The 11659-nt window shown below is 44.2% G+C and overlaps 1 protein-coding gene across 1 annotated transcript in view; it reads right to left on the reverse strand.

Annotated features, from left to right (window-relative positions):
* The window catches only part of STAT3 (signal transducer and activator of transcription 3), a gene marked incomplete in the record, with an annotated part of 70875 nt that overhangs the window by 33011 nt on the left and 26205 nt on the right, over positions 1–11659 (reverse strand).

Genomic DNA, 11659 nt, shown 5'->3' on the forward strand with positions numbered 1-11659 from the left:
AAAACTCACGCCGGGCGCGTGTGCGTGCGTGCCCAAGATCCCGAGAGGAGAATGGAGGAGAAGGGATTGTGGCGTGACCATCACCCCTGGGGGGTGATTTCTCGCTTTCTGTCTCTATGTCTCTCTCTGTCTCTCTGGCAAGCGCACACACCCTACAGTGAAAATCTCTCCAAAAAAAAAAAGAAAGAAATCAAAGATGCTTTGGAAAGGATCTTGCCTGTTTCTCCCAGATTAGAACAACACATACACTTTTACAGTATGTGGAAGCCACATCGCAGTTTCTAAACTGGGATAACAAGGGGGGGCATGATGCCACGGTCTGGAATCTGTAATATACCACAGGCCCAGCTGCAGTGGCACAGGCAATAGCACACTGATGTGCAGTGCTGGAAATCACATGGCTGATCGCATGTTTAGATCCTGAGTCCACTGAAACAGGAAAGGCGTGTATGCCCAATATTCTGACTAGCTAGAGGGCTAGGAAAAGGGGGTTGCCACATGGTAAATGTTGAGGATGTCTGTTTCACTCTCCCGCCTCATGTGCACATGTATATCCTCTTTCTCATGGAGTAAACTTAAGTAAATAATTTATTTTTAGGGAGATTTTTGCTAGAGAGTGCATGTGTTCTTCAGAGAGAGACAGAAAAATAGAAAGCAAAAAATCACCTCCCAGGAAGAATGGCCAAGCCACAGTTCCTTCTCCTCCATTCTCCTCTCGGAATTTTGGGTATACATGTACATGCACCCAGCATGAGTTTTAAGCTGCCGGGTCCAGGACTCGAACCATGGTCGACTGTGAGAGTCCAGCAAAATACTCATTTGCTGGTCCCTGTTGTTGCAATTTTGATGTTTTAGTTAAAAACAGAGGCAGGCTATTAAGTATACAATAATTGTGCTACTTTGTCTTCTCTTCTGCTTTTCATTTGCTAAGAGGGTACATGTCCTCACCAGAAAGACAGAAAGAGAAAGAGAGAAAGAGAAAGCAACCCCTAATGGAGCATGATCACACCATAATCTCTTTTCCATTTCTCTCCCTTTTCAGGATTTTGGGCTCACATGCACACACACTCGATGTGTTTTTCAAGTCGCCAGGACTGGGATTTGAACAACGTGGTTGGCCACTGTAGGATCCAGCTGCCTTAACCACCAAGTCAAAGGCTGGCCCTACTGTGCTATTTGTTCCTTCCTCCTTTCCTTTCTTTTTCTTTCTTTCAAGAATTACTTACTTATTTAATTCCATTTGTTGTTATTATTTTTTAAATTTGACCAGAGAGAAAGAGAAGGGGAAAATGAGAAAGCAAGCCACGGGGTCCAGGACTTGAACCATGGTCGGCCATGTGGGAATCCAGTACCTTTTACCACCACACCACCTGCTAGATCCCAACTGTGCTATTTCTTTTTTTTAACTTCCCATCCTCATCTCCTAATTGTGCTATTTCTTAAACTAGAGACCAGCTAGTAGTTTTCCCCATGAAATTAAGCACCAAGAATGACTGATTTTATGTTATACTTCTTAGTCTATCCACCATAGGTAATACTGCATTAGTTATTGCACTTGAACAATAGAATTATTTGTAGGTCAGCTGGCAGCACAGCAATAAATATAACACTGGGTGACATTGGACCCACAAGTTAGGTCCCATGTGCACTTGCAAGGTTTCCTGGCACACGCCAAGTGCCTATGACCCAACCTGGCTGAGGCTGGAGAAGGACTGAGGCACAGGATGCTATCGGGGTGCTTCCCCTACCCCCATCTCTACGTTTCTCTCTCTTTCTCTATCATGAAAGAAATAAACTTAAAAAAAAAATTACTATAGGAGGCTGGTAGGTGGTATGGTGGTTAAGGGTGCTGGACTCCCATATGGTCAACCACAGTTCAAGTCCTAGACCTGGCGGCTTGCCTTCTCATTTTCCGTCTCTCTCTCTCGCAAGCACCCTGTTCTTCTCTGGTCGAATTAAAATAAAGAAATAAATTTTTTTTTAAGTTTAAAAAATTATTATAAATTAAAGAAAAAAAGTAGGTAGCATTTTCAAGGCAAACATGGGAAAATACTCAAATCGTCAACTCTTTGAAGGCTGGAGATACTGAATTAAAAGCAGCCACAGGGCAATCAGATCAAGCATTATTCATAAGAACAGTCAATCCTGAAGGGATGACCAGCCAAATTGTCTAGGAAAATCACTGCCAACCAGCTTTCCTGTAATCGTTTTACTGGGAAAAATTTAAAAGAGCCCACTTTATTTCACAATCTCCATTCTGTTTTTTTGTTTTGTTTTGTTTTTTGTTGGTTTTTTTTTTTTTTGAGAGGTTTTTGCTATAGGGCACATGTGCTCGCCAGACAGATAGAGAGAGACAGAGAGACAGAAAGCGAGAAATTACCCCCCCCAGGCCCCCCCACGCCACAATCCCTTCTCCTCCATTCTCCTCTCAGGATCTTGGGCGTGCACACATATACGCCCGGTGTGAGCTTCAAACCACCGGGTCCGGGACACGAACCACGGTCAACTACGTGGGAGTCCAGTGACATAGCCATTACGCTAACTGCTGGTTCCTCCATTCTGGTTTTTAAAATTACAAATTAACCTAAAGAACTCTATTATGTTCTAACTAAAGTACTTCTTCTCTACAGAATTTTTTTTTAAATTTTATTTATGATTATTATTTTCTCAATTTGACCAGAGAGAGAGAGAGAGAGAGAGAAAGCAAGCCACCAGGTCTGGGACTCAAACCACAGTCAACGATGTAGGAGTCCAGCACCTTAACCACCATGCCACCTGCCAGTCTCTCTACAGAATCATTCTAAGCCCGTGATTTAACAGCTATTTCATCAAACCCCAGAACACACAAAAGTGATTTGCACAACAATTTGAGTGAGTGTCGAATACTGTTCTGGGTACACAAGAGAAATGTCGATTCAGTGCATACTAGTGGCTCAGGGCATTGCATCGGGCTTATTTCTCTCAAAGCTTTTACTAAACTTGGGTTTGCAAACAGCAGATGTCAGTGCACAAAGGAAAGATAAGTGTGATCCCATTTTCTGTAACTGAAAAGAAAAATGAAACCATAAGGCAGCGAAAACTTTCTGGACTTTTCAAAACGGGAATTTCACAGTCCCTTGGGGATAATCTTACTGACAAGTCATTAGACCAACGATTATTGTCTAATGGGGAACTGACTACTGTAAAGATAAGTAAAAAGTCTGTCCAAAGTCAGTTCTTGCTTATGTACTTATATCTAAAGAAACCAAAGAATGTGTGGAGAAAAACACTCAGGACCACTTTCAAAAGGGATTCATGACATCACTTCATAAAACTTCTTTTTCAATTCAGAGCTATACTTCACATTCATACACTAGTAGATTTAGTATATAGGTGTGAGGGAAGGTACAGAGACAGATGAAAATCAGGTGCACAAAATAAGCCAGAGCAGGGGCCAGCAGGGGCCAGCAGGGGCGTGGTGGTTAAGGCTCCTGACTCCAACATTGCTGATGGCAGTTCAAATCCCAGACCTGGCAGCTTGCTTTCTCTCTTTCTCTGCTCAATTTTTTTTTAAATAAATAAAATTTTAAAATAATAAATTAAATAAAATAAATAATTCTTAAAAAAAAAAAAAACAGTATTTTTACCTATTGCCTACACTAAGAGCTTGTCTGCCATCAGGCAAGGGCCAGTGACTAACAAAACCAAAGTATAAATAGAAAAACACCTGCACTGACTTCTATATAAATCAGTCCTTTTAAGAAGACTTTTTTGGGGGGCCAGTTCCATAGACTAGTGATTAAGGGCACTGGATCCCACATGGCCAACCACAGTTCAAAGCCCAGTCCCAGCAACTAGAAAAACATGCTGAGCACGGGATCAGCAGGTGTCTTGGAGGTTAAAGCAGCTGGACCCCATGTGGCTGATCGTGCAGTCAAAATGTTACATAACCAAGGCCTCTTATCGCTCTAATTCTAGTAGTGGTAAGAAAGTTAAAAAACAAACCACCAAAATGCTAGTGTAGTTTCCATACTGGATTTGGGATAGGTACTATATTTAACCACAAATATTACAGATTAAAGAGCAAGAGCATTAATAGACCTAACTCCTTCTAAACCGAAAGTAGCACAATTAAACATGCTTTGTCAATTTCTGACTGTACAGTTTATAGTTGAAGCTGCCCAACAACAGGTCTAAGCTCTAGGAGAAAAAAAAAAAAAAAAAAAAAAAAAAAAAAAAAAAAGTGATATTTGTGTGTCCTGGCCTCCCCATTTTGCAACCCTTCCACTCTCCCAACCAGACATGACCATCTTCTCCAAATGAATGTGGGGCAAGCCAACGGACACTAGAGACGCTGGAACCAGATGGGCCTGCAAGTAAATCCTGCTTGCCTTTTAATAGCTACTGGATTAGGGGGTTTTTTGCTTTGTTCTGTTTTCTTTTTTTTTTTTTAAGAGAGATTTTTATTGTAAGGCACATATACTTGCAGGTGAGACAGAGAAAGAAAGTGAGAAATCACCCCCCAAGGGGGATGGTCACGCCGCAATCCCTTCTCCTCCATTCTCCTCTCAGGATCTTGGGCACGCATGCACACGTGCCCGGCATGAGTTTTAAGCCACCGGGTCCAGGATGCGAACCACGGTCAACTATGTGGGAGTCCAGCGACATAGCCATTACGCTAACTGCTGGTTCCCTAGATAGTGTTTTTAAAGAAAGATTTTTGGTATAGGGAACATGTGCTCACCAGAGAGACAGAGAGACAGAAAGTGAGAAATCACTCCCCGGAGAGGATGGCTACACTGCAGTCCCTTCTCCTCCATTCTCCTCTTAGGATCTTGGGCATGCATGCACACATGCCCAGAGTGAGTTTCAAGCCACTGGGTCCAGGACTTGAACTATGGTCAACTGTATGGAAGTCCAGCGACGTAACCATTATGCCATCTGCTGGTCCCAGACAGCGGGATTTTTAAGTAACCCATGAGTCAACCATGATACCAAGCCAATGTGATCTTATGGTACTTTATTTTATTCTTTTACTGCTAGAAGGCATGGGCACTCATGAGAGAAAAAGAGGGGGAGAGGGGTCAGAGGTGGTGTGATGACTAAGACTCCCACATGGCTGACTGTGGTTCAAGTCCCAGACCTGGTAGCTTGCTAACTCACTTTCCCTCTCTCTTCTTCTCTGTCTCTCTTTGGTGATTGCACATGCCCTACAGCAAATTTAAAAAGTCATAATAATAAATTTTAAAATTAAATAATTCTTAAAAAAAAAAAAGAGAGAGAGAAGGAAAGAGAAAAAGTAGTGCCTAGTTGGGTGTGGTCATGCCACAAACCCTTTCTTCCATTTTCCCATCCCATCAGGATTTGAGGCATGCACACACATGAACCCTGAATGTTTTCCAAGCTGCCAGGCCAGGATTCCAGCCACACTTGGTAAAAGTGGGATCCGGCTCCTCATCCACACAGGGTTTAACCATTGTTCTATGGGGCCAGCCAAATCTTACAGTATTTGAATACACATAAAAGGGCTTGGTTTAAAGCATCTATTAGTCCCACTGTAACTGGCCCACAGCTGCTACCACTGTTAATGTGTATATCACAATTTAATGGAGCACTTAAATAATAAATAAATAAAACAAACAAACCCACATCTAAGGAAATGCCATCAGGAAGAGAGTAGCCCAAGGCCTTTAATATTTTCCTCACCAAACCCAGGCAGCAGGAAGTGGGGTTAGATGAGTAAAAGATAAACTATGGAGTCTGGGCACCGGTCAGTGGTGTAGTGGTTAAGGGCTCTGGACTCCCACTTGGCTGACCACAGTTCAGGTCCCAAACCTGGAGGCTTACTTTCTCTCTTGTCCTCTCTCTCTCTCTCTCTCTCTGTCTTTTCTGGTCAAATTAAAATAATAATAAATAAACTTAAATTAAATATATTTTTTAAAAAGACCTTGTTGGGGGTGCTGTTTCTGTGTGTGTGTGTGTGTGTGTGTGTGTGTGTGTACACACCTTACTCTGTCTCTAATATAAATAAAAATAAATAAACTTTTTAAAAAGGTAAACTGCAGAGGCTAGCAGGTGGCATGGTAGTTAAGGATGCTGGACTCCCACATGGCCAACTGCAGTTCAAGTCCCAGATCTGGCAGCTTGCCTCTCTCTGTCCCTCTCTGGTCAAATTAAAATAAAGTTAAATAAAAATAATTATTAAAAATAAAAAGGTAAACTGCAGAAGAGTGGCCCTCTGAGTATTTAGTGATCTATATATGAAAGGATAAACTACTCCAGAACCATAATTTGTGTCCCCACAACATCCACTTCTGAATTCTGCTCCTGGATTAATTCCTTCCCCTATATGTTAGATCGGTTCCTGAACAGTCTTTAGGTAATTTCCTATCAGAGAATAAGGAGATGGTTGCAGTGACCTTTGGCCAGAATCCTGGGCCAGAGCCCTCTTATTGGCAGCCAATATCCATAGAAGGGCTGATAAGGTCCCAGTGGCAAGTAAGCTAATCAAAGTCCCACCATTCTTATGACCTTACCCCTCCACCGCTCCCATATAAATACAACATGTTTCCTTGGCAGGGTGGGCTGAAGCACCTCAGGTTTCAGAACCCCCCACCCCAGGGTGCTCTTCCTCTCAATAAACTTTCCCTATTCTCTTGAGACAGTGCCTCCTGAGTTCTTACTCCAAACCCTAACACTATACAGAGGTCCCCACCCTGGATGCAGACTAGAATTACAAAGGGCAGATAATAAAAAGTAGTAGGGTGGGGAGGGGTGTCTGGGAACCAAACTAGATGCTGCTACATGAGAATCTCTGAGGATGAGAACCAGGTCTTAAATTTAAAAGCTGGGGGCGTTGGTGGTTAAGGCAGCTAGATTCACACATAGCCGACCACAGTTCAAGTCCTGGACCCAGTGGCTTGAAAGTCATGCTGGCCACATAAGCGTGTGTGCCCACGATCCCAAGCGAAGTATAGAGGAGGAGGGACTACAGATGGCCATCCCCACTGGGGCGATGATTTCTCACTTTCCCTCTCTCTGTATCTCCCTGTCTCTCTCCTCTCTATTGAGTGTACGTGCCCTGTAGCAAAAACAAAAAACAAAAAAATGTGAAGCAGCTCAGCTGATACTAATGTACAGCTAAAGTGAAAGGCCCCAAATCAGAGCAGAGATCAGGGTCCAGCTCTAGACACCGGAGCAGCTCTGGAAAGAAGAGGCTGGTTCCTAGCCCAGATCTACTGAGCAATAACCTCCAGGGATGGGGTCCAAGCAGTTGGAAGGAGGCGGAGCATTACACAGAGAATATAAGAAAACTATAGCATGAGGTCAGTGTCGAGAAGGTTCTCTTGTAAGCCCTACTAAGAAAAGTGAACTTTCTTTCAAGGGCAGTGGTGAAGTCTTTAAAAAGTTTTAGGCAGACAAGTACATTTTTTTTTTAATTGACAGAGGGTACATGCACTCACCAGAGAGAGACAGAGAGAGAGCCTCCAATGGGGCATGGTCACACAATCCTTTTCCTCCATTTTTCCACCCCGTCAGGATTTTAGGCACACAAGCACATGGGATGTTTTTCAAGCTACCATGTTCAGCCACGTGGGAGCTGGCTCCCTATGCAATGCACAAAGGGCCAGTCCTGGCAAGTGACAATTGATCTCTATTTCAGAAAGATCCCTTGGGCTGTCATGATCAAGATGAGAGATGGTGTTTTGAGGTAGACATCTTCCAAAGACATTACAGAGTAGACGTGACCGGGCTTGGTGACTTATTAAAGGGCAAAGGTGACTCAGAGACAGGGAGAGGTAAGGGACAACCTCCCAGGCTCCTGGTGCATCTGATGTTCAAATGTACCAGCCTAAGGAGTGTCACAGCAATAATCCTGCCCTAGGAGAGCAACTGGGCCAGATGGCCTCTAAGACCGTTAGTCTATAAATTAGACTTAGGCTAGATTTCCCCAAGACATTAAGATTACTGCAACCCAAGAATAAAAGCTGCAGTAAAAGAAAGTTGATATTTAACCAAAAAGGACCCAGGGCTTGTAGTCCAGCTAACTGATAAATCCTGCTGATTCCCACCAGGAAAAAGTCAAAGGTGAGAGAAAAACAGCCAGAAGCCTCAGAGCCATGGGAACACATCTGGGCCAGGACAAGGGCTTTTAAATGCTTCTCCACATGTGCTTGCTTCCTCCAGGCCATTTTCTGCACTGTGGGTAGTCAGACCTTTTCAAGGCCTAAACTTGATCTTGCCACTCCCCTACTTAAAACCCCACTGATGACTCTGCATTGTGCTTAGGCTGGAAAACAAAACGAGGAGTATCAAGGGAGAGGAGGGTGGATCCAGAGCCACACCACCTGGATCTGAATCCTAACTCTCTACCACTTCCAATCCCAGGCCCGGCAACTTGAAAAACGTGTGCGTGTGTGTGCATGTGTGTGTATGCACGTGTGTGCGTGTGTGCATTCAACATCCTGATAGGATGGAGAAACAGAGGAAAATGGACTGTGGCATGACCACACCCCATGGGAGGGTGCTTTCTCTTTGTCGGGCAATTAAAAACAAAGAGAGAAACTAAAAAGAAAAACAAGCCCGTCTTTGCCCTGTTTGATTTGGTTATCTATTTAGAATTCAGGGGCCAGCAGGTGGGAATGGACATTAAGGCAGCTGGATCCCACATGGCCGACTTCACGGTTCAGGTCCTGGACCTGGAGGTTTGAAAAACACAATAGGCATGTGCCCAAAATCCTGAGAGGAGAATGGAAGAGAAAGGATTGCAGTGTGACCATCACCCCTGGGGGGGAGGTGATTTCTCACTTTCTCTTTTTTCATCTGGTGAGCCAAAAAAGAAATCAGAAGTTTGTCTGGAGAGAAGCAAGAGCATCTTACAATAAGCCATGAGTGCTGAGGACTCACCCCCACAGGAGCCAGAAACGGGCTGCCAAATTTTGAAAAGAGAGAAGTATAGCCTCTGAAGAAACAATCATAGGATTGGAAACAAATCATGTCAAAATTTCCAGGCTTAAGGGCAACTGAAGGGAGAAGGGCAAGTTGATGGAAAAAGCCCGTGGGTACTGTTATCCTTGGCCGAAGCCCAAGTCGGAGTCACAGCATCCACTAATCTAAAATGGGATTAAGTTACTCATACTCTAACACAGGCAACTGAAATAAAGCAGAGAAAGGGAACTTAATTTCTGCATCTCCAAGTGACACACCTATAATGCAGCTCCATGCTCATTAGAGAAGAACTGTGTCTCCCCTTTACTCAGATCGCTTCCCCTCTAAGAGACATTAAGAATGTTCTGGTCACTTGGCGTGGAGCAACATATAGGGATCCATATATCCCTATATAGAATTCCCTTAGCTACACATATCTGGGGACCCTGTGTTAGAACTCCTCTCTTCCAAGTAACTATGGGTTTGCAGCAAAACCTCAGATTCAAGGGGCATCTGTGGCATTCGCACAAATTTGGCATCTTTGGCTTTTGGAACCACTCTTTGTCTGCTCAGGCCTGCTCCTACCTCTCAGGAGTGTTTCCTTCAATTCTTTGTCCAAAACAAGAACCTGGATATTATCACAGATGCCACCCCACAACATACATTGTGGCGAGTCAGCCAGGAGAAGTTGTAAAATTGCAAATGACCATAAACAGGGATATCAACCTCCTGAGACCTCCACTAAATCCTACTGAGTCATCCAGCACCAGTGACAGCTCTCCCAAGGACACACCTGGGTACTATTGCAACCACCTGCCCCTGGCCCCGCTCTTAGTTCCATGATCCCCAATAGGTAGGGCCAACGCCCCTTTCCAGCACGAACCAGTTATAGAAGACCATCCACCTTCAGCTCCAAAAAAAGATTTATGAGGATTATGCCTCTCAGAAGAAAATGAGGCAGGAGAAAGCTAGCAAATGGAAGCAGGTAAGGGGGCTGGAACATCTGCCCATGTGGTTAAGTAAAAAAACCCATCAAGGGAACCAGCAGTTAGCGTACTGGCTATGTCGCTGGACTCCCATGTAGTCGACCGCGGTTCGTGTCCCGGACCCAGTGGCTTAAAACTCACGCCGGGCGCATGTGCATGCGTGCCCAAGATCCCGAGAGGAGAATGGAGGAGAAGGGATTGCGGCGTGACCATCCCCCCGGGGGGTGATTTCTCACTTTCTGTCTCTATGTCTCTCTCTGTCTGTCCGGCGAGCGTACGCGCCCTACAGTGAAAATCTCTCAAAAAAAAAAAAAAAAAAAAAAAAACATCAAGGCAGAGGTAATGTAGGCAGCAGATTGGGGGGCAGGAGGGGCGGTCTAGCTGATTAAGCCACATTCAATACAGCCAATGAGATAAATCAGTGGGCCCAGCCCCATTTGATAGAACCAATGAGATGAGAACAATCGGTGGGCCCAGTATCTACATTCCAACACTATGTCACTTCTGCTTGACTCTCTTAGAAGGCTCATTCTCAGAACACAGCCCCCATTCTTTGAGAAACCCAAGGCAGGAGAGGTTACATGGAGGCACTTGGTTTAAAGTCCCAGCTGAATGCAGCCTGTGAATCATTCTAGGCCCTAGAGAACACACAGAACAGACGGAAACATCACGAAACTGTAAGTAAGATCCTCAAAGACAAAATTATATCCTTTGTTTTTAACTTGCCATAGGGTACATGAGCTCACCAGAGAGAGACAAAGTGAGAAAGCACCCCTCAGAGGGGATGACCACAAAGCAATCCCTTCTTTTCCATTCTCCTCCTGAGATTTTGTGCGCACGCACGCGTACACACACACACACACATTTTTCAAGCCACCAGATCCAGGACTCCAACCATGCAGTCAGACATATGGGCTCCAGCTGCCTTAACCACCATGCCATCAGCTGACCAAAATTATACCCTTTAAATACGAATAGGATAAAAAATGAAGATGGAGGGACTGGTCCCATAGCCTAATGGTTACAGTAGCTGAATCCTATATGGCCAACCATGGTTTGAATCCCAGCCCTGGCAGCTTGAAAAACATGCTGGGCACATGTGCATGTGTGATCAAAATCCCAACAGGATGGAGAGATGGAGAAGGGATTGTGGCATTACCACGTCCCATAGGGGAGGGAGTTCCTTCTCTCTCCTCTCTCTCAGGCAAGCACACAAGCCTGGCGATTAAAAAAGAATAATGATTTTTATATTGGGTTTCACTGTGGGATAAATGAGCATTTCTTTAAAGGTTTTTGGCATAGGGTGCATGTGCCCACCGGAGAGAGACAGAGAGACAATGAGAAGGAAAGTGAGAAATCACCCCCCCAAGGAGGATGGCCATGCCATAATCCTTTCCCCATCTTCCTCGCGGGATTTTTGGGCACACATGCACATGCACCTAGAGTGATTTTCAAGCTACCAGGTCTAGGACCTGCTGACCTCATAAACATTTTTTTTAATAACAGCATGAGTATATAATTGAGGATCATGGAAGTAAATACCAGATAAAAAATTAAATGCTTTTTAGCAGCCCTGGGAGGCAATAATTAGAAGTGAGTAGGGGTGGGACAAAAGACTACTGACTTCAGTATAAGCATTACAGTCTTTTCTTTGTTTTGTAAAGTTTATTTATGTATTTCTTCTGGGGAGAGCGGTAGGGCATGATTCATCCCAACCGTGATTCATCCCAACCAGCCTGGATCCCAGACATGCAAAAATGTCTCCA

The sequence above is a fragment of the Tupaia chinensis genome, unplaced genomic scaffold, assembly GCF_000334495.1.
Source record: "Tupaia chinensis unplaced genomic scaffold, TupChi_1.0 Scaffold000477_1, whole genome shotgun sequence".
Classification (NCBI taxonomy): Eukaryota; Metazoa; Chordata; class Mammalia; order Scandentia; family Tupaiidae; genus Tupaia; species Tupaia belangeri.